This window comes from Felis catus, chromosome B4 (genome assembly GCF_018350175.1).
Source record: "Felis catus isolate Fca126 chromosome B4, F.catus_Fca126_mat1.0, whole genome shotgun sequence".
Taxonomy (NCBI): Eukaryota; Metazoa; Chordata; class Mammalia; order Carnivora; family Felidae; genus Felis; species Felis catus.
This window is the reverse complement of record NC_058374.1, coordinates 140,189,877-140,212,324: the sequence shown is the minus strand read 5'-3', so window position 1 is coordinate 140,212,324 and position 22,448 is coordinate 140,189,877.

The window sequence follows — 22,448 nt, the reverse complement described above, 5'->3', positions numbered from 1 at the left end:
TGCGCCACCCAGGCGCCCCAGGAGTGTTTAATTTTTGATGACGCCCAGTTCATCCATGTGTTCTGTGAGTTACGGCTTCTGGGTGTCGTATTTAAGAAATCGTCACCGGGCCCCAAATCATACATTTTCCGGGTATGTCTTCTTCCAGATGCTTTATAGGGTTAGGATTTACATTTCGATGTGTGATTTGAGTTAGCTTTGGCACACGGTGTGAGTTGTAGATGCGTATTTAGTTTTTCTGAATGTGGAGATTCGATTGTTCCGGGACCATTTGTGTGAAGGGTCATCCTTTCTCCACCGAAGGCTCTCTGCACGTTTGTCCAACATCAGCCAACGGTGTTTGTGTGCGTCTGTCCCAGACTCTCTGTTCTGCGTCACTGATCTGTTATCCACCTTCATCCACACTGTCTTGATCACTGTAGCTGCACAGAGTCACGAAATCGGATCGTGTTTGTCCTCTGTTTTTTAAGCTTATTTATTTATTTTGAGAGAGAGCGAGCATGAGTAGAGGAGGGGAAGAGAGGGAGCGAGAGAGATTCCCAAGCAGGCTCCACGGTCAGTGCAGAGCCCGACCCAGGGTCCATCCCGCAAACCATGAGATCATGACCCGAGCTGAAACCAAGAGTCGAACGCTTCACCGACTGAGCCACCCAGGTGCCCCCTGTTGTGTTTTTCTTTCTTTCGGGCGCCTGAGTGGCTCAGTCGGTGAAGCGTCCGACTCTTGGTTTCAGCTCGGGTCATGATCTCACAGTTTCTTGAGTTCAAGCTCTGTATCGGGCTCTGTGCTGACAGTATGGAGCCTGCTTGGGATTCTCTGTCTCTCTCCCTCTCTCTCTGCCTCTGCCCCACTTAGGCTGTTTCTGTGTCTCCCAAAATAAATAAACTTAAAAACGTTTTCAAAAATTTAAACATTAAAAATGTGTTGACGTTTCTAAATCATTTGCACTCCCATCGGAATTTTTGAATCCGTCTGTCAATCTCTATGGAGAAGACTGCTGGGTTTTCAGCTGGGATTTCATGCCACATAGGAATCAACTAGAGATGAGTAGCATCTGAACAGCATCGTGTCTCCTGACTCCCCAGCTCCGTGTGCCTCTCTCTTTTGGTCTCGTTTAATTTCTCGCAGCGATATTTCACAGTTTCCCGTGTAGGTTTCTTCCTCATCTTTTGCCAGATTTATCACATTTTTGGTACGATTTGAAATGGAATTTGGGGTGTTATTTTATCTTTAAATTTTTTTAGACAATTTATTGTCAAGTTAGCTCACATAGAGTGTAGACGGTGTGCTCTTAGCTTCGGGAGTAGATTCCCGCGATTCCTCGCTTACATGCAACACCCAGTGCTCATCCCAACAGGTGCTCTGCTCAACGCCCATCCTCTGTCTCCCCCCGTCCCCTCCCATCAACCCTCAGGTCGTCTGTTTTGAGAGTCTCTTATGGTTGGCCTCCCTCCCTCTCTGTTTGTAATTTATTTTTCCTTCCTTCTCCCATGGTCTTCTGTTAAGTTTCTCAAATTCCACATGTGAGTGAAAACATACGATCTCTGTATTTTTCTGACTTATTTCACTTAGCATAATACTCTCCAGTTCCATCCACATTGTTGCAAATGGCAGGATTTCATTCTTTTTCATCACCGTGTAGTATTCCTGTGTGTGTGTGTGTGTGTGTGTGTGTGTGTGTGTGTGTGTGTACCAAAAAAGGCAACCAACGGAAGAGGAATGGGAGGAGATATTTGCAAACAACATATCAGATAAAGGGTTAGTATCCAAAATCTATAAAGAACTTACCAAACTCAACACCCAAAAAACAAATAATCCAGTGAAGAAATGGGCAGAAGATATGAATAGACACTTCTCGAAAGACATCCAGATGGCCAACCGGCACATGAAAAAATGCTCCACGTCACTCCTCATCAGGGAAATACAAATCAAAACCACAATGAGATACCACCTCACACCCGTCAGGATGGCTCACATTAACAACTCCGGCAACAACAGATGTTGGCGAGGATGCGGACAAAGAGGATCTCTTTTGCGTTGTTGGTGGGAATGCAAGCTGGTGCAGCCACTCTGGAAAGCAGCAGGGAGGTTCCTCAAACACTTAAAAATAGAACTGCCCTACGACCCAGCAATTGCACTACTAGGCATTTATCCACGGGATACAGGGGTGCTGTTTCGAAGGGATACATGCACCCCCATGTCTATAGCAGCCCTATCAACAACAGCCAAAGTATGGAAAGAGCCCAAATGGCCATCGTTGGATGAATGGATAAAGAAGATGTGGTGTATATACGTGCAAAGGAATAGTTCCCAGGTATTATTTTAAATACTTTTATTTCAGTTCTGACCATTTGTTCCTACTGTACAGAATTCCATGTGATTTTCACGTTGATCTCGTATCCGGCATCCTTGAAAAACTCAGAGACCGTTACATTTGGTAACTTCTTTGTAGATTCCGTCAAATTTCCTAAAATCTGTGAATAAAGAAGAATTCACTTCTTCCTTTTACATCTGGATGCCTTTTATTTCTTCTTCTTGTCTTACTGTCTTGACCAGAACAGCCAATACGGGGTCGAATGGGAGTGGGGAGGACAGGCATTACCGCCTCATTTCCGATCGATAAGGAACATCGTCTGTGCTTTCCCCACAATGCACGATATCAGCCGAAGGTTTCCCACACATGTGCTCTCCCAAGCCGAGCTGTTGGGGGTTTTTATCAGAGATCAGATGCTAACCTTCCTAAACGCTTTGTCTGTGTGTCCAGAGATAATCCTGTCATCCCGCCTCCGTGACACCTTCAGCGGTGTCTCGTTCCCATTCAATCCAAAATATGTTCTCATCTCCCTTTTAATTTCTTCTTTGACCCACGGGCTCCTTTGAAACGCGTTATCTGATCCCTGATACTTGGAGATCTCCCGTGACTGATTTCTGTTGTCACTCCGTGTGGACAAAAACCACACTTTGTCTAAGCCGAGCCCTTTAACATAATCTGAGACGTGAGCTGTGCCCGGGACGTGGTTTGTGGTGGTAAATGTGTCGTGTGCTGAGGAGTGTGGGGCACCATCTGGGGACACGTCCTGTAACCTGTTCCATCGGGTCCGTCCCCAGCTTCCACGTCGTCCGTGTCCCGCGTGATCCGTCCACTCCTGGGGCTTTCCTCGGCGTGGGTCGCCACCGTCTGCGGCTCTCACTCCCGACTTGCCTGCTTGTCCTGCGGTTCTGGAAGGACGTGACTGTTTACGATGGCCCTGGCCCCCTGACGAATTGGTCTTTCCAGCCTTACAAAGCGACCGTATTTATTCCTGGTAACTCTTGGCTGTGAAATCGACTTTGCCTAAAATTGACACAGCATCTCAGTTAACGTCGCCTGTTTCTTCCCTCGTTTTACTTGTGACGTGTTATGCCTTTGTTTTTGAGGTGAATTACTTCAAACCAGCATGCAGTCGGGCCTCCCTCTTTCACTGGGTCTGTTTTGGGGGACAACATACGTTTGCAGGTGTGGCCGCACGGCAGAGCCCGGCCCGTCATGGAACCTGCACAGCCTGGTTCATCCGGCCTCTCCTGAGGCCCTTTGCACACTTTGTGGAGACGGCCCGGCCTGAGGAGGAGACCCCGTGGGGCTGCGGACCTGTCGGCTCGGGCCCCTGGGCTCCACCCCGCGACGAGGTGTGCGGATGCTGCTGACCAGTGGCCGGATCTGCAGCAATGCTCGCCCCAAAATTGTGCTCATCAAGTACTTTTTAAAGTCAACTGCTTATGTTAGAACAGCTCAGATTTACACAAACATTCTAGCGGTAGTAGCGTCCCCACATACCGCGCACCCCGTGCCCGCTTGGTTAACGTCTTAAATTCCGACGGTGTGTTTTTTGGCGTATTGACACCTTATTTTGAACTAAACGCGGTGTTTTCTTGGGGTCTCCTTGGTTTTCACCTGATGCCTTTTTCTCTTCTGTTTTCTCTTGCGTCCCAGCCCCACCCCCGGCCCCACTGGGTGCCACATCACATCCGGGCCTCCTGGTGGTTCGGGCTCCTCCTGCCCGTGGCCTTTCCTTCAGGTTTTCTGTGCCTCTGATGACCTTGGTGCTTCCGGAGGACTGGGCACGACCCTGCAGGGGGGTGTTATCAGGGGCTCGATGCTCTTCTCGTGATCTGCCTGGCGTCGTGGGTTTGGGGCAGGGGGGCCACAGGGGCGCGGGGCCCCCATCACGTCCTGCCAGGGGCCCCGTGTGTGAACTCGACTCTCCCCGTGCATCACTCTCGGCGTTGACCTTGACCGCCTGGCTGACCTGTGTGCTCCGGCTTCTCCGCGGTGACGTCCCCGTCCACGCCGTTCTCCCCAGAAGGAAGCCACTCTGCACAGCCCACGTTAAGGGGCTACAAATTATTCGGAAGGTTTCTGCCTGTGAGATTCGTCTCCTTATCGACTGAGTCTATCGTGTAACGATGTTAGTATGGACTCCTGGCTATTCATTTACACCCAGGTTGCAACGTGATGCTGTGTGATTGGATTTGTTCCCCGGCTGGCCCCGCCGTGGTGGCCATCAGGAGCTCTGGCAGCTGGACCCCGCTTCCCTTCCGCGTGCTCTGCCCAGTGTGGGGCGTTTCTTCCTTATCTGTCTCATGGCGTATTTTTAAATCACGCTGCTGCCCATCTGTTGTCCTGTCTGCACAGCAGAGCAGCTGTGGGGGCGCCTGAGTCAGGGTGGCCCCAGGAAAATCCCAGCTGGCGGACGGTTCAGGGCGGGACAGACTCCTCGCAGATGAAATTGTATTCCCAGCCGGGCCTTCTCCTGCTTTCCGAGACATGACTGATGTCCAGCACGTGTGGCAAAATGCCGACCACCAACGATCAGGTGCGTCAGTGCGGGGTCTCCTCAAAAAGTGAAAAATAGGTCTAGCCTATGATCCGGAAGTTCTGCCTCTGAGAAGGTATCCAACGGAAGTGAAATCGGGGTCTCGGAGACCTCGGCCCCCCCACGTTCACCTCGGCATCACTCGCAACGGCCCAGACGTGGGAGCGACCGCAGGTGCGTCGACGGGTGAATGGATAGGGAACACGGCGTGTGTGTGTGCAATACGTGTGTCCAGCAGGAGACAGACGGAAAGTGTCCATTTGTGACAACACGGATGGACCTTGGGGGTGTTCTCCTTAGTGACATAAGTCAGACGCAGAGACAGATACTGTGTGATCTCGCTTACGCATGGGACCGATTGGTGGGGGTTTTTCCTTTGGACGTGATGGAGTGAGGGCCCCGACCCCCAGATGCAGGCCCCAGGTCCCGGGCGGCCGCCGTTTCAGCGGCTTTCCCTGGGGGGTGGTCTTCAGGTAAAAGTCTCCACGTGTCCTTTCATCTGGACACTGACTTTGGGGTGCCCTCTGCTCCGTCGTGGTTCCTCCTTGGGACAGTTGAGAGGAGGGAACATTACCAGGATTCACCCTGTGTTTTGGGGCCCTGGGGGTTCAGGACAAGGGCCTTGGCTTCCATCGAGGGGAGAAGAGCTGAGTTGGACAGCCTAAGCTTCATGCCCTCGTGTCTGCAGGGGCATCGCTTGTTGGCTTTGAGCATTCAGCTTCTCTGCGAGACTCTCCTTAAAGAAAACTCCGCTGCCACAGCCCTGGGCACCTCTGTGAGGCCTCGGCCACTCTGCAGTGAACGCCTGTCCCCTTGCTGCCCAGCCCTGGTCCCCTGCTTCCGGCAGCGACTGGATTCTCCCACGGGGGACTGAGCCCTATTCTTTACCCGCGTGCTTGGGGAGGGGCTGGCCCGTCCCCCACTAGAAGCCAGCTCAGGGTTTCTGCAGAAATTACCAGGAAACAAGCACCCGCCTGGCTGTCCATGTGGGGCGCACGCCCTGTGCTGTCCAGAGGCCGTCACGGAACGTCCCTGCTTGGGGATCGAGTGACCCAGAGCCCGAGGTCGGGGAGGTGGAACAGCCACCAAGGACATCGGTCAACTGCTAGCCTCCGAGGTCAGACTCGTCCGCTGGGAGAGCCTTTTATTTATTTATTTTTCAAGTGTGCAAATACATTTCCTTCCAGGAAGAAGTGACTCTGAGTGAGGTCGTTCCCCCCCAGGACGATTGCAGCCATGACTAAGTGATTGATCCCAGGATTGGCTCCAACACTGTGAGAGCAAACCCGGCAGCGGGCCCCCCACTCGCGAGGCCCCGTCCTTGCCGACGAGCCTGTGTCCCTCCCGGCCCCGGAGCCTCGGCTGCGGCCTGCTGACGTTTCTGGCCGGGAGGAGTGACCGTCCCGGAGCTGGGCTGCGTCCCACCAGACCGCCATCCTTCCGGGAAGATGGCCCCACACCAGGGGGACCATGTTCTCTCCCGCCCGGGCCTGCAACACATTCTCAAGAGTCTGTTTCACTTCTTGGACTTTGAGACCAAGAGATTTATGGGCCAAAGTTTTTTTTCAGGGGAGCTGTCTTTTGAATTATCGTGTAATTAAGATGCTAATGGCTGTTTATAGAACCCTCTCTTCTTGGCCCAACTGCTTGGTGAATAATAAAGAGCCTCCCCTTTGTTATGGTGGAAATAGCATTGAGAGCAAAATCTTTCATTAAATCACTGTTTGTGTCTTCTTTTTTTTTTTCTTCTTACACTAAAAAGGAATTTACTAATGCTCATTAATTTTTGTGTTGTGTGAATAAATCGTAGGGAATTCTTTTATTCCGACCCATTTCCTTTGTAAATAGGGGTAAACACCTTAATTCCTTGTTGGGGCTTTGGAAGGTGCCCTCAGAGAACAGATTCTTGGTCAAAGTCTTTAAAAAGACATACTTCGCCGGCCTCATTCAGGAAGACTTTCGGTGAGCCCCCCAGGACCGGCGTGGGGTCAGCCTGTGGTCAGCGCAGGAGCGGTGAGCTGAACTTGAGGGCAGCAGGCACCCCCAGTCCAGGGGCACGTCCACTCACCTGGCCGCCGGGGCCGATGAGGCCCAGCTGGGCTCGGCCCGCACAAGGGGACCCATCGGGATGTCGGCAGCCTGGGCCGGGAGCCAGGCCCAGACTCCGCCTTTGCTCCCTGGATGTAGGTCGCAGCTCCCGGACAGAAAGAAGATCGTGACAGCCAGTGGAGCCCCTGGACGGGTGCGGTGGCTGGACCGGTACCCCGGGGACCTGTGTGTGCAGAGTACCTGGGACCCCTGCAGGTGGGGCGCCCCCGCCCCCAGCACCCCGTCCCCGCTGCCAGCTCACCCACGAGCAACAGCACCTTCTGGGACATCCCTCTGCAGGGTCTCCTGACCCAGGGGCCCCCGACGGCCCTCCCAGACTCCGTATGTCTGGGCCGCAGTGTGGTCAGGACATAACAGGGGGTGGGGTGGGCGTAGTGGGGCCAATTCAGGTGGAGACACAGGGTGAGGCCTGACCAGCCACGGTCAGAGCAGAGCGCAGTTCTCCTGGGAGTATTATGTAAAAGGTACAGTTGGAATCCTAGGGTCTGCCCCCTGGCAGAAAGAGGCCTTCGTTACTGCCTTACTGAGAAAAGCACAGTTGTCCTCTAGAGGCTCAATGCCGGAAGACCTCCTCCTGACTTTTCCGCTGCCCTTCACGACAGCATGGGTCTCACCTCCTCCAGGAAGGCCTCCTGCCTCTCCTACACATCCGTCTCACTCTGGGCTCCCTGCTCCCAGGTTCTCAGTGCCCACCGGGGCCTGGTGTTGCTGTCTCTTTCTTGGTGCAGGGCCAGGCTACCTCCCCTGTGGCCTCTGCATGTGGCACAAGGTTGGGTCTGCCCAGCCCAGCGGCAAACACTAGCAAACCCCCTTGAAGGCCTTTGTTAGGATTCTGTGGTTCCACCCGCTGTTTTGTTCCTAAAGCTTCCTTGTTTCCTCTTTCAAATGCTAATGTTTTAATTTACCCTGTTTTATTATAAATGCTAGAATTCTTCTAATTGGCATCCCAACTGCCTGTAGACTTGACTTATTTCTTGCAGTTAAGAAAAGTCATTAAATACAATTATTACTTTGTTCTTCCTCTATCTCTTCACCAGACTGTTATACACTCGTGATTATTGTAACATTCTTCAAAATAACATCAAAAAGGAATTTATCTAGAAGCCATCACAGCCGCAAATGGAACGTCTGCGTCTCTAAGTTCTGTCTCCGTCCTTGACCACAGACCTGTCTGAATCCCGCCTTAGCCCACGCTAATTCTGTGGCATTTTTTCCTACTTGATTCTACAGAATAAGCAGCCTTTGTTTTGTGATGTAATCTTTATGACTTGTTTTTGTTTGAAAAAGTCTGAATAAAAGACAAAACCTATGAATCATTTAAACTACTATCACCTAAAAACAATTGCGGGATTTCCTACCGAGACAGCACTTCAAGCGTGTGTGACCGTAATGCCTTTCACCCCACACTCAGGGAGATGACGGACAGCACAGGAACAGAGAAGAGGCAAGAGACAGGGTGGGCTCAGAAACCAGGACCCACGTCTCCGTGGCCAGGAGTGGAGAAGGCAGTGCAACTGTTGAGCATGAGGAACCTCAAAGGCCAGAGTGGACGAGGGGGACAAGGGTAGACTCCTACCAAGTAATGGTGACCAGAGTACCAGACTGGAGGCAAGGGTCACACTCACTGCCTGTAGCCACGGGGGAACGTGGAGCCCTGACCTCATGAAACAACCTTAAAACTCAGACCCTGTAGTTTGAGGAGAGTGTAGCTCTGGGAAGCCGGTGGAGACAGACTCGGCCCTGTGACCAGGATCCGAGCCGGTCCTGCCGGCGTAGTGGATCGGCATGCAACCTCACCAGTGTCCCTGGCAGGATGTCACGTGACTTCTGTGATGGGACCCGGATCTGGATGGGCCACAGGGGCGTGGACGCAGCATCCGCAGATGGGGAGGTGAGCACCGAGAAAAGGAGGCAGGCAGGTGAGAGAGGAGACAGAAACATGGGGGAAAGCCCAACTCCTCCCACTCAGATCTGGCTTGGCGATTGAAATGGAAAAGGGGGGCGCCTGGGTGGCGCAGTCGGTTAAGCGTCCGACTTCAGCCAGGTCACGATCTCGCGGTCCGGGAGTTCGAGCCCCGCGTCAGGCTCTGGGCTGATGGCTCAGAGCCTGGAGCCTGTTTCCGTTTCTGTGTCTCCCTCTCTCTCTGCCCCTCGCCCGTTCATGCTCTGTCTCTCTCTGTCTCAAAAATAAATAAACGTTGAAAAAAAAATGGAAAAGGACTTACAAAAATATAATTCTAGGGACTATAACCAAGAAAATAAGCTCCTGGATACTTCATATAAAGACAAATAGGAGCGTCAAGATATGTTGCCAGAGTCTAAAGTTTCTGAAGCTATAGTTTCATTTACAAATGAATAAAAACTGGGGAAAAAACCCACTGGATTCATGAAAACTCTTCTTTGAGAAAAAGAACTAGTTGAAGATCTTAAATTTAAATTAAAAAGGAATCACTGAAATACATTTCGTAAAAAAGCGAGACGAGTCGAAGTCTTGCTTGCCCAAGTACAGTCAAATGAAAAGTCATGGATTGGAAGGAAATCCTCCAAAGTTCAACCGAGTTGCAGCCACATGCCGAAATAAGGCTGTTTCAGTGTCAGCTTAGACATGCGGATAGTAAATTCTGCGTTTCCAACAGAAACCACCATGCAGAAATTTCAAATTCAGTGGTTAAGAGCTAGTGAGACAATTCTTAAAAACATCACCAATATCAAAGTTGTGTAAGGTCAGGGAAGTACAGGCTGAAGGAGAAGGTTCTGGGGAGAATTTTTGAAGTGACCTAACAGTGCCTCATAATTCCCACTATGAGGACTGTCCCCCTTCTTTAGGAAATTAAAGGTTAAAAAAGAGATCATCATGTATTTGCCACTGCTCGTTAAGATAAGTGTACCCTTAGTCCCCTTGACCTGATTCACTGATTAACCTATGGAGGTGCTGAGTCACTATATTGTACACCTGAAACTGATATAATATTGAATGTTAACTAACTAAAATTAAAACCAAAAAAAAAAAAAAGATCACTAGAAGAGTGTCAATAAAAAGTACTGAAAAGAGTCAGGGTCTATTCAGTATTAAAAACTGCTTGCCAGCTAGGAATTAAAAGGAATGACTGAGGCTGAAGGGCATCTACCAGAAATAGGAACAAGAATCATAATTAGTGATAACTTCTTAAAAGCATTCTTTTTGGAGTCAGGAAGAAACCAGAAGCCAGCTGCTGCTGCTTCCCTTCAAACTTTGACTGAATGCAAGCCAATGCAATAAGGTAAGAAAAAAACTGGGCTCGCAAATTACATGCACATTTCATATATAGTGATATAATAAGACAAAGTTACATTTATTTGCAGAAGATACGATTGGACACATGGACAATCAGAGAAACAAAACTACCAAGAAAGTGTCTGGATACATAAATTAAAAATATGTCCAGAGCGTTCCAAAGCATAAAATAAGTAGAAGATACATAAGAAAAATTTACCATTTATCTTCCAAAACTTACTATAGGGTGTTAAAGATTTACTGGAACTTTATGATGATTAGAAGCCTCCAAGGACATATAAATCTGAATAAATGACTAGATAGTTTGAAATTGCATGTCTAGAAACAAGATGATCCTTCTAAAATTAGTGGGTAAATTAAATGTAGTTCTGTCAAAATGCAGTCTATTTTCCATGGGGCGGGACAAGTTGATGGTCACGTATTGGAGAAGGGCCAAGAGCACCTGAGTTAATTGGGAAGGAAAAGATTGATACCTTATTCCCCGAACATCAGTATACATTACAAAGCTGTAGGGTTAAGACGATGTGATAGACAAATAAACTAGTGGAAGGAAATAGCCCAGAACAAACCAAAGATGATGGAATCGGTATGTAGCAAAGTTGATACAGCCTCAGTGAGAAAATTATCCTTTTTTTTTTTCAATAAATGACGTTTGGACAGTTGTTCATAATGATATGGAAAAACCACCGTATCGTTATTACATATTATATTCAAAAAGAATATCCAGGTTTGGGAGCCTGGGTGGCGCAGTCAGTTGAGCATCCGACTTCGGCTCAGGTCATGATCTCACTGTTCCTGGGTTCGAGTCCCACTTCAGGCTCTGTGCTGACAGCTCCGGAGCCTGGAGCCTGCTTTGGATTCTGTGTCTCCCTCTCTCTCTGCCCCTCCCCTGCTCATGCTCTGTCTCTCTCTGTCTCTCAGAAATAAAGGTTAAAAAATTTTTTAGAAAAGTAATATCCAAGTAGATTAAAAACTAAATATTAAAAAGCAAAATTTTGAATGTTTTAGGAGGGACCTTTTTTGATAGTGACATAACGGATGAAATATCCTCTTACAATACTCCCCAGAATGGTGGGCAAACTATAAGGTACAGGCTTGTAACTGCCTCTCTTCACTCAAAAGTAGTAAGTGAAATCTTCAGAAATAAAAAAATAACAGCAAAGCGCAAAGCCAGGCTCTAAATTTGGGCATCCGTCACCTGTACAGGCGCCTGGTGGTCACAGTAATGTGGCACTGGGGGTGTTACCAGCGCTGCGGGAGACAGGGCCCCAGACAGGGAGACCGATAAGAATCCTTTGTGTGGATTCTCCAAGAGCCGCACACACCCCAAAAGAGGGCTCTGGTCAGACACTTGTCTCATCAGCTCCGATTCTGGGTAGAGCGCTGGATGAAGATCTGCCAAGCCATCTCTGAAAATCCGTGGAGGGTTTAGGGCTTGAATCTGTATTTTCTGTGTGGTACCAACCACGGCACTCCCTCAGATACGTTATTTTACACGTGGGTGTTCACAGGCCTCTCAGGTCCTGGTTGAAGGAAATGCGAGGTTCTCTGTAATTATACACCCACAGACCCATCCTCAGAGCCTGCCCGGAGCGTCCCTCACTACGAACACCACCAGCACAGTGGCACGGCACAGCTCCGAGGAGGGAAACAGGCAGAGCAACGTCGCCATCCGCGGGGGCCTCCGATGGGGGGGGGGGTTGGCAGCTATGGGTTCTGAACACATGTGCCACGCATTTACACGGAAGAGGGGGCATAAAACACTGATAGTAAAGGGGACACTATGAAACATGGGAACAGAAGACCATGGGGGAGGGAAGGGGAAAGAAAGTAGTTACAAACAGAGAGGGAGGGAGGCAAACCATGAGAGACTCTCGAATACAGAGAACAACCTGAGGGTGGATGGGGGGGGCGGGGGAGAGGGGGAAGTGGGGGATGGGCGTGGAGCAGGGCACCTGTCGGGGTGAGCGCTGGCTGTTGTGTGTGAGCAATGAATCATGGGAATCTATCCCCCAAACCAAGAGCACACTCTGCACACTGTATGTTAGCCAAGGTGACAATAAATTATACCTAAAAAAACAGGAGAGCTTGGTAAAAAAAAAATCTAGTTAACCACTAGAAATGAAAACTGTAATAACAAATGTAAAGCCAACATACAGATGCAATTTCAAAGAGCTTCGAAAGTGGACGGCTGGTCTGAAGAAATGAGAAGGCAAATCCAAGAGGTGACTCCGCAGGTCTCTCTGAAGAGCGGGGCTGGAGACGTGCACACTCACACGCACACACTCAATCACACACACGCAGGCTTGGCAGGGCGACCAGGAAGGAGGGAGGATACCCACACGCGCTCTCTCTCTCTGTCTCTCTCACACACACACACACATACACACACACAGAGCCCTGGCAGGGAGATCAGGAAGGAGGAAAAACACACACTCATTCACACTCACTCACACACATTGCACACACCTATACCGTCGCCCTCACAGGCTTACACCCTCACATGCACACACGCACACACACCACGGCCCGGCAGGTATCAGGAAGCGAGGGCAGTGACATGGGTCAGGAGAGCCCTTGGGGAAACCGAGGAAGCCTCCGCCTACGGCATAAAACGTAAACCACGTTCCTGCTCTGAGATGACGGAAAAGGTTTCTCAATGGGCCGTCATGACATTTGTTGAGAAAAATCACGCTGGAAAACCCACAGTCGGCGTTCGAATTATTTCTGTTCCTTTGGAAAATGATGGCACGGCTGCCTCATGAACTTTATTTTGTAAAATATAACATAAAATTATATTCATAGTTCATACATATTCTTAATGATAAAACCCAAATTAGACTTTACAGTGATCTGCTATGATATTCCAGTTTTTTATTTGGATTTTCTTGACGTGACTGGTCCTTTCCCAGAACCAGTGTGTTTGAGATACCTGCGTGGTGGGCACGGACCAGTGGACCCCCCCACCCCGGCCGAGGCACCACTGATCCCGCGCCCTGTCCGTCCACGCGGGTCCCGTCGATCCACGCCCTGTCCGTCCACGCGGGTCCCGCCGATCTTCATCCTCATTGTTGAAGTGAATGGCAATTGGATGGGGAAAATGGTGGGGCTTTTGGTTTTTTTTGACTATTTTTATTTGAATCCCACTAATTACAAATAATGCTGAGCATCTTTTCATGTGCTCAATGGACATGTGTATTTCTTTCATCGGAAAACGGCCTGTTGTGGGGCTTTGTCTGGTTTTCTCTTGGGTCGGTCATCTTTTACTTTGGGCCTGCATCCAGTTATTGTAAATTAAGGGACAGACAACTGTCTGTCACGTATATTGAAAAACATTTACCTCTGTTTTATTTACATTTTGTGGCTCTTTCTGACATTTTTAATTTGGGGGGAAATGTACATTTCTGGGTAGTTAGAGCAAAAAGATTCTCCTTTCTTCAAGAGTTTATATGTGTATGGGTCTAATTCTGGACTCTCTGGACTGTTCCATGGGTCTATTTGGACATGTTTATATCAACAGAACCCTGGCCCTGTACCTATAGCTCTGGTATAAAAATCGGGCAGTGCGCTTTCCAGCTGCTGGGGCCCCGCTGGGCTCTTGGTACCGTCTGCCCCGCCCCCAGAGGCTGCCAGCTCACCGGGGGTCCCCTCCCCGTGCAGGGGCGAGGACTCTCTCCAGGTGGCAGGTGGAACAGTTGCAGGGACCCCCTCGTTGTCTCCTCCCACCTCTCAGGGCTCCCTGTCCTTCACTACCTCCGGTCCAGTGTCTCAAAAACCATTTTTATTGTTTATTCTTTGAGGTGGTTGTTCTAGGTTAATCTGGGACCTTCATTCCATCTCAGTCAGAAGTGAACATCAGTTCTGTCTCGCAAACTAAATTTAAAGATTTGACAGCATGTAAAGTTAACGGGCATGAGTCCCCAAGGACACGGTGAGTGCCTGTAGTAGACAGACAGACGGGTCTTTGTTGTAGAGGAATCCCACACCCTGTGTGTAAACACGCTGCCTTCCGGAGGTGGAGAGTCGGGTCCAAGGGCGGGCTGGGCTCAAGGGCTGGGCTCCAAGGAACAGGCTAGAAGTGGTGAGACAGTAGCTGGACAGAGGAGAGATCGGGCGAGTACCACGTTAACCATGTGACGAAGGTCACCGCCATGGACAAGTCACGTGGACATCACGTGTCCCCGATGGGATGTGTTGAGAAGGACGTTTTCCTCTGTGCTGTTATTGCCAGAAACCCATAACCCCAGTCTAGTTATGAAACGGAGGCTCGGGGACGCTCTACGGGATGCATGGCCTGCGTTCTTCACGCTCATGGAAAACAAGGAAAGACCGAAAAACTGGTAGACGGGTGTGGGGGACGTGTGACAACTCAGTACGACGTGCGGTTCTGGATTAGAACCGAGGAAAGGAAGAAGACGCTAGAGGGAAACTGGGGAACAGGCTGGAGCTTCATGTGGAAAAATGATTTGAAACATCGCCAGCGTCGTAGGACACAGAGGACAGGACAGGCTCTCTGGGAAATGGGGTGAGATCAACCGGGTATCTGTATGGAAAAAGCCATCTTGATCCCTGCTTTCACCTTACATGAAAATCAATTTCAGATGGATTAGTGGTCTCCATGTGAAAACAAGGGAGCTTTTAGAAGAGGGCGTAGGAGCGTATCTCCGTGGTCTCAGTGAAGGCAGATTTTTGTAAACAAGACCTAAGCTGGGAAACTGAGAAATTGGATTATATCAAAATTCAGAACCCCTGTTGATCAGAAGACACTGTTAAGAGAATGAGAACAGGGGGAGATATTCACAGCCCAGTGGCCCAACCCTAGACTCGCAGCCAACCACGTAAAGAACTCCAAATTAGTGAGCAAGAAAAGACAATTCCACATAAAACAGGACAAAATGTGTGAGTAAACACTTCTCAAACAGGGCACTCCCAAATGGCCTCAGGGAGCTATCACCGCATCTCCACCAGAGTGGGGAGAACCCCCCCCCAAAGTGCCAACATTGGTGTGGATATAGAGTAACCCCATTTCCTAATTGCTGCCAGTGGAGGTGCGTGTATGTCCCAATCGCTTTGGGAAAACATTGCCAGGAGCTAGTAAAGCCCCAGCCCAGCACGTTCTGTGACGGGGCTATTCCGCTACCAGCACAGACCCAATAGAAATGAGGATGTGTGTTCACCAAGGGCCACAGACTGAGATATTCGAGAAGCGCTTCTCCCCATAGCCCCCAGTGGGTGGCTACCCACATTCCCAACAGAATGGGCACACGGATGTGGATGTGGTCGCACAATGGAATTCTCAGCCCTGAGGACGGATGAGACACCGCGTCGTGCAACAAAAGATGGAGGAATCTCGCAAACATTATGTTGAGCAGAAGAAGCCGGACACGAAAGACAAGTTGCGTTCTGCTGACGTAAAGTATGGAACCAGCGAAGGAAGTCCATGCTGTCACAGGTGGGATTTCAGTACCTCGTAGGGGAATGGGGTGGCCACTTGGCGGGAGCACCGGGCACTTTGGGGGAAGATCGTGTTCTGGCCCTGGATTTGTGGCTTGATTACACAGGTGCATGGGTGTGTTACCCTTTAGATACTTTACTCTTGTGCAGCGAGTTGTTTCATTCCTCCACACGTCGCTGTCCAGTTTTGTTGAAAGACGTTTTAGAAATGTCATGTTTCGATTTGCTGAAGCTAGGTTGAGGGCGCAAGCAAGGATGTTTATTATTTGCCTCTATATTCTTGTCTTACGTTTGAAATAATTATTTTAAAGTTTGTTTTGACAGCAAGAGAGACAGAGATAGAGAAAGACAGGGGAGGGGCAGAGAGAGAGGGAGACACAGAATCTGAAGCAGGCTCCAGGCTCCGCGCTGTGAGCACAGAGCCCGCCGCGGGGCTCCAACTCATGACCTAAGCCCAAATCAAGAGTCGAACGTGTAACCAACTGAGCCACCCAGGCGCCCCACATTTGAAGTAATTTTAATGAAATGAAATAAAATGAAATATATACTACCTACACATTTTATATAATTTATATTGCATACATAATATATATTACATGTCTTTCATAAAATATGTGTCACATGTGTATTTTTGCATATTATTTCATGTATATGTAAGACGAGAAGAGAGAACTTCATATCCTAGTATCAGGCACCCAGGCCGGCAGACATCTTGGCCAGGGATAACTCCAGAAAGTCACATGGGGTGGGGTGGGGTGGGGTTCGGGGAGGATGGGCCTGAGATCCCCCCAGGGGCCCCTGCCTGTGTGTTTGGAGCAAATTCTTTAAGCTCCACGGATCTCAATTTCTTTTCCTTGAAAACTGGTAATCATCCCACCTGTCTCTACTCATGGTTTTTCCAGGGATCAAATGGGCCACCGGACCGAGATCGCTGCATCGGGTGCTGCCTAAGATTTTACGGCTGCAGCCCCATCACCGTGAAGCGGCTTCGGGCAGCGTGTGAGAACACTCCTCCCTTCGAGAACCTCTCAAGTAAAACCCCTTCCTTATAATCTCTCAGGAGAAAACTCTGTGCTTCCTAGGACCACACCGCGGAGGCGGTTCTCTGGATTCTTCCACCCGCGAGTGTCTTGCAGAGGCCGACAGCCTGCCCTTCACCTTCCCCCACTTCCTCCGACGCAGCTGGTGAATCACACTGACCAGTTAAACACACTTGGGGAGCGAGGTGTTTGAAATGCACAGTTAATTCGTGTCACCACAGGGTCTTAAGTTATTCAGGTAACCTTGGGCGAGTCAATTAACCTCCCTGGGCCTCCCTGTCTTCGTCCGGAGGAGGCAGGGGCCGCGGGAGACAGCGGGCACCGGGGTCTCCGAGCTCTGCCCTCCTTCCGTGCTCCGATGCTGGGCTCCGATTCGCCAAGGTGCACAGGTTCCCGACGCGGAAGGCGCAACAAAAAGCCACGGATAAGCCATTCCGAACGTGACGATGTTGTCATAAGACTAATCTGTATCCTCGGGTAGGGAATAATTATAATCTTCAGTGAACAAAAAAACGACCTGAAGTTATAACAAATGCGAGCGAATCCCCTTGATGACAAAACACAGAATATAATTCAGACGCGGTTTCCTATGGCTGCAAAACGAGGCCTTAGCGAAGGTCTCGGAGTGACAGCAGAGACTTTGCATCTCAGACTGTGTGCGTTTTGGAGGGACGCCTCGTGCCGTGGACGAGTCCTCGCCAGCCTGCCGAAGGAGCTGAGCTGGAAGATGTTTAATACTGAACGGTAATAGAATTCAATGCTCATTATTCAAGAGCAGGCACGGGTTCTGGCCCGTGGTAATTATTAAAATCATGTTTATGCCGAGTAGTGCGGTGAACGTCACCTAGTTTTGACCCGGCTGCGTGCGGGAGGTGGGGGGGGGCATGTTTTACATCTTATCAATTGGATTTAGACCGTGTTTGTGCTGCAGCAGGAGCACGGGGCCTGTTCGTGGTGATTAGCAGCACGGCTAGCGGACGAATGGCTGTCGGGCTGCCCGCCCCCCTCGGATCCATGGGACCTCGGGTCCAGGGAGACGTGGGGACTCAGGGTGTCAGCAGGGCCTTCTGCCTTTAGCTCCAGGACAGGATCCTGATTTCCTGGCCTGCTTCAAGGGCCTCCTCGGCCGGGCCCCACCTTGCATTTGCTCGTTAGCAACAGAGACGGACAGCACATCCAGATTATATCCGAAGGGCCGCCTGGCCTGCGGTGGGAGGCACAGGCGAGCTACTCGTGGGCCAGCACGACGCCCACCAGGTGCTGGCAGACACGAAGCGTGCCCGAACTTCCAGCACGTATCTCTGTCCCCGGCCGACGGACAGGGGGCCGGGGTCCCCCGTGAGCCAGGACCCAAACGTCCCCAGATATCGCTCCACCTGCTTGCCCAGAACCCTGTTATTGTAGAGCCTACGCAGCCATTTCCAAGTCCGTGTGCACGAGAGCCTTGCCCGTCCGCCGCCTCACTGCGCGCCTGTGGATGCCATTCCACGTGCCCGTCGCTGTGCCAGGCTGCATTTCTGTCGGCTGCTGCAGCAACTGACCCGGGAGCTTGGGAGGGAGCCGGTCCCTGGAGTCTCCACGTGCCTGACGTCGGAGCCTGTGGGCCCCCGAGATGCAGGGAGTGGGCCCCCTGTTTCTGTTCTCCTTGGGCACGAGGCTTAGCTTCTTGGGCATGAATTCGGTCTCTCGTGAGCCCCACTGCGGTCGCACTCCCCGCGGGAGTCAGGGGGAGCCTTGGCCGCCTCCCCTGCTCACCTGCTCTTACGTTTGGGCATTGAGCTCTGCTCCCCAAGGTGGGGCTTCCGTGTGCACGGACGCACCCCGCCAACAGGCCGCGGCCTGGACCCCGGCGGGCCGGGAGGTGCCCGGGAGAGAAAGGAACCGCAGACCCACGTGTCTACAAAGTGGCTGCCTTCTGCTGCTTCTCGTCACGCTCCCAGGGGTGCCTGGGATCTGGCTAATTGTCAAAATCTTCCCCGGAATAGAGAGCATCCTCCAAACTCCCATAGGCGCCACTCGAGGCCGTGAACACGTTGTTCTCATTATTGGCCGTCGCAGCATATCTTGATGAGCGCAAATAGATTTGTTTCCAGCTGAAAATCTGCTATTCTGAATTTCTTAACGCGCGTTCACTGCTCTGTCTCGATTCCTCTGTCGAACTCCTTTGCGGGAAGCGTCCTGACGGCCGTAGGTGAGCTGTGGGCTGGTGAAGCCAGCAGATTGAGAGCCGGGTGGCAGCGAAGTGACGTTTGTGCTGCTGACTCACCGGGGAGGACAAGACAAGATTGGAGGACATAATTAAAAAGTAGATTGGAGGGGCGCCTGGGGGGCTCAGTCGGTTAAGTGGCCGACCTCGGCTCAGGTCACGATCTCACAGTTCGTGGGTTCGAGCCCCGCGTCGGGCTCTGTGCTGACAGCTCGGAGCCTGGAGCCTGCTTCCGATTCTGTGTCTCCCTCTCTCTGACCCTCCCCCGTTCATGCTCTGTCTCTCTCTGTCTCAAAAATAAATAAAACGTTAAAAAAAAAAAAAAAAGCAGATTGGAAAATAGTCCTGATTCACAACGCACAATACCAGGTTCCTCGCGGACCGGGGTCGGGAAGTGCATTCTGCCATCCGAGTGCATGTGCGTGCGTAGATGCACATGTAGGTTTTCCGCGCGGGGACAACGGACCTGTGTGACGTGGTCCCAACTGCTTTCAGACCGTGTGGCGGCCCTGGGCAGAGGTCTGTGGAGATGGGGTTCGGCAGTTTGGGGGATGGTGGGGAAGGTAGAGGGTCCCGGCAGGAGGTGGGGCGCTCGGGGCCCATGGGGAAGCGGGGGCCCTGGGCTGAGGGCGGAGATCATGAACCATGAGGCCCAGTTCCTGCACACGGGGGCTCGGGGCCAGGCTGCCGGGCAGGGGGCTCCGCCCTCAGGTCCCCCCCCCCCCCCCAAGCCTGGAGGGACATTGCCAGTGGAGGGGCTGCTGTGATCTCCCTGTGCCTGCCGAGGTCGGGCTGCTGCCGGAAGTGAGGGTGTGTGTGGGTGAGGGAGAAGCAGGAGTAAAGGTGCCGGAGGGCTGAGGGTCAGCGGGTGTGGACACACAGAGCCAGAGGGGCGCTGAGGGGAGGAGAGGGTGCCCCCCACAGACAAGGGCGCCCGAGGGCAGGGAGGCGCTCTGGCAGCCAAGCTCGCCCCACGACGCCCCGGCCTCCTGTAATTCTCGTGCCGGATCGCTTATCCTTTGGGCAAGACCCAACCGCCGCCTCTGACCTCCTGGCGGCCCCCATGGGTTCCTGGGCTGCGAAGCAGGTGGAGAACCCCAGGGCCCCCCGGGACCGCAGCAGGAAAGCCACAAGACCGGCCTGGCAAGCCCTGGCCAGTGGCTTTCTCTGTCTTCCCTCTGGCCCCCCTTTGGGACAACGTGCCTCTGATGAACACACTAGTGAAAACCAAGCCGTCAAGCCCAGAGCTGCCTTCGAACTGCCATCTCCCGGGGGCGTCCTGCCCTCTCCGGGGACAGTCACCCAGCAGCGTCTGTCTGCACCCCCCCCCCCCGCCGGGATTCCCACAGCAAGCATCCCTGGGTTCACCTGGCCCCTGCCATCCTTTATGGGCTGAACGGTGCCCTCCCAGGCTCACCTGGTGACATCCTAACCTCCAGGACCCCAGAACAAGGCTGTCTGAAGGCAGGTGACAATGAGGTCACTGGGGTGGCCCCGATCCAATGGGACTGGGGTCCCTATGAGAAGAGGGGGTCAGGGGGTCGACCACGTGAGGACACGGAGAGGGACGGCATCCCCTTGTCCAGGAGAGAGGCCTCGGGAGGACCCAGCCCTGCCCACGCCTGGGTTCAGACTCCGGCCTCCAGGACAGTGTGACTGTGTTTAAGTCGCGCCCCGTCTGTGGTCGCTGCGTGCAGCAGCCCCAGCTGACCGTGACACCGCCCCACTCACGGTTCTGTCACCTGTGTCGTGACCTGCTTGGAATGACGGACAGGCACGTAAGGGCTGCGGCAGGTGAAACGCAGGTCCAGGAAGCAGGCCGTCTGCCGTCGGCCCCCGTGGACCTTGGGCCCCTGCAGCTGGCGGGTCTGGGCGCATCCCTGTCCCCACCCACACCTGCCTCCTGCAAAGCCCGAGGCCCCGGAGGGCGCAGTGCGCCCCTTTGAGGCGCCCCTGATTATATGCTGAGGTTCACATGACCCTGGCATTTGTGCTTAAGTAGCTTCTCCCTTCCTCATGGAGACTTTTAATGGGAAAAAGACATTAAGTTTCTAACTATAGAAATCAGATAAAAAGGGAAATAAAACACCAGAGCTCGTTGGTGATCAGTAAAAAGTTCAAAAATAGATAAATATCATACATCGCATCAAAGATTTACAATTAATTACCATTTCTATACCATTGAAGCTGTCAAGCAATTTGATTACTCTTCTCAATTACAGGCTTTGCAACCCCCCCCCCCCGCCAAAGTACAAGTGACATTTCTAATTGCTGATCTAAGAATCCGCTTCCCAAAATAGACGGAGAAGACAAAAATAAGTGTGGTGCATGAAGAAGCTTCATGACACAGTGTGGAGCAAGCTGTCATGGAGGGGGGCAGGGGCGGGGGCGGGCAGGGGCGGGGAGCTGTCCGGTCGGCGGCCTCGGACGCAGCAGCAAAGAGTCCCCAAGCCCAGTCCTGTCCCCGGGCTGGAGAAGGGCTCTGTGTTGCCCCCCCCTCCTGTGTCTAACCCCAGACACAAGACCGGTGAGTGACCTGGTCACTCGCAGGGCAGGTGGTCCTCAGCCAGAGGCAGGTGGTGTGAGAAGGGGGGGGTTACCTGGGCGGGATGGTCTCGATGTTCCCACGGCAGAGGGAGCCCAGGGGTCTGGACGGAGCGGGGCCTGGACGCCGGCCTCTGAGCGCAGGGTCACTGTTCCCCGCGGTCCCACCTGCAGCTACACACCCTCCCCCCAGGCCTTCCCCCTCCTTGGCATCCCTGTCCCGCGGCCTCCCTCTGCTGAGGGCCTCAGATGGCCACTTGGGGCGCAGTCGCCGCCTTGAGCCATAGACCCACCCGCGTCCCACACCGCCAGCCGCCTGCCCCCAAACGGCTCCCAGGTGCCCCTCCGCACACCCTCTGCCCCGCCTCGTGGTCCCTGCGCGGCTCCTCGTTCTGCACCCCAAGATGTGGGACACGACCCCCCACACCAGGACTCTAGCTGCGCTGGGCCCGCCCCTGCACCTGCTCTCAGCCTCCGGACGCGGTCAGCCAGCCAGTCCTTTGACCCCGCAGCTCAAGAAAGCGTGGAGTCCAGGCGTCCTCTCTCCTCCCGCTGCGCTGGGATGTGCCTCCGCCCGCCTCTCCGAGGCACATTGTCCGGCTTGTCCCCATCTCGCGGGGGCCGTGGGGCTCTGAGGTCAGAGCTTCCGGCCCCTTGTACGGAGAAGCCGCGTGAAGCTCGAGGATGTGCTGCAGAACACGGCCAGTGAGTGGCAGAGCCGGGACAGGAGCTCGCCTCTGCGTCTGTCCCCACGGCGAGGACGCCTAGGTACTTGCAGGCGCCTGACCACACGGGGTCGGGGGGGCAGGGCCACCTGGGAAGGATGGGTGGCCGCCAGGCTGTGGGGCCAAGCGCCCTGGGAGGGATGATGTGCTGGTGGGACCTTCGTCCTGTCGGCCACCGCAGGCGAGGGTCCCACGTGGGGGTAGGGTTGCCTCGGCTGGCCCACTTGGCCCTGCCCCTGGCTGTC